We start from the raw sequence: 1,085 nt of genomic DNA, 5'->3' as shown, positions 1-1,085 counted from the left end.
ACAATGTACACCACCACCAACCGCACATGTGATTTGTGAACTCGACCCAACCATTTTTCTTTTTCATTAATTCTCCAACTAAATCACAAGAATGCGCGCATACTCTTTACTAAATAAATATAGGTCAAACTCATTTAGTTTTTATATATAAAGTTAAATATTTATTTAATTTTTATATTTTAAACAAATTTCAAGATATCTTTATTATTGAATATGTGACACTCATACCTTAATATTTTCTTTATTTTTACAATAATACCTTTACTAAAATTTTAAAGTAATGTTTGATAAATTTTTAATAATCTACTAATAATTATATATAAAAAATTTATTTACTAAATTAATCCTAAAAGATAATTTTTTATTGGCCTTTTATGGCTAAAATAATTAATGCATCTATTAATATTGTTGCAAGCGTAAAATTATAAAAGAAAAAAAAGGAATGAGCGTCACATAATCATAAAAGCAAGCGTATAATTATAAAAACAAAAAAAAAATTGTGTCACATAATCAACAACAAGGGTCTCTTGAGATATTTTAAAAATATTTAAACAAGCACTTTAACTCTCATAAATATAAAAGAAAAATCGAAAAAAAAAACTTAAAAGTTAGTTTTCATTTTTAATAAATATCCCACGAAATCGGTGTCAATCCTCAATGACAGTATTATGTATACCTAAAGGATATTATTCGCTTCTTTTATTTACTAAAATAAGAAAAATATATAGTTGTAAGTGCCCTATATTCGTAAATTAGCCAAATATAAAAATAATTAATAGTCCAAACTCATTGATTATATTTATAAAAAAAAAAACTATGATAATAATTTTGTGAATTAGAAAGTATGCGATGGTAGGATTATGATTTACGATGAGGGAAGTTGATGATGTGGGTGGTAGGATCAATTACACGTGTGCAAGTGGTAACTGTCGGGATTCGGGGGTTACGAGGACAGGTACTGTTAAGCGATTAGCGAGGCTGGCATGACGCGCGAGCGTGCGAGAGAGCTGTCAGACACGTGCGTAGGTCGTTGAAACTTGAAAAAGGCAATGCATTGACCCACAGCTACCAAAACGAATCACAAA

This window comes from Citrus clementina, unplaced genomic scaffold, assembly GCF_000493195.1.
Source record: "Citrus clementina cultivar Clemenules unplaced genomic scaffold, Citrus_clementina_v1.0 scaffold_4, whole genome shotgun sequence".
Classification (NCBI taxonomy): domain Eukaryota; kingdom Viridiplantae; phylum Streptophyta; class Magnoliopsida; order Sapindales; family Rutaceae; genus Citrus; species Citrus x clementina.
This window is presented reverse-complemented; position numbering follows the sequence as displayed.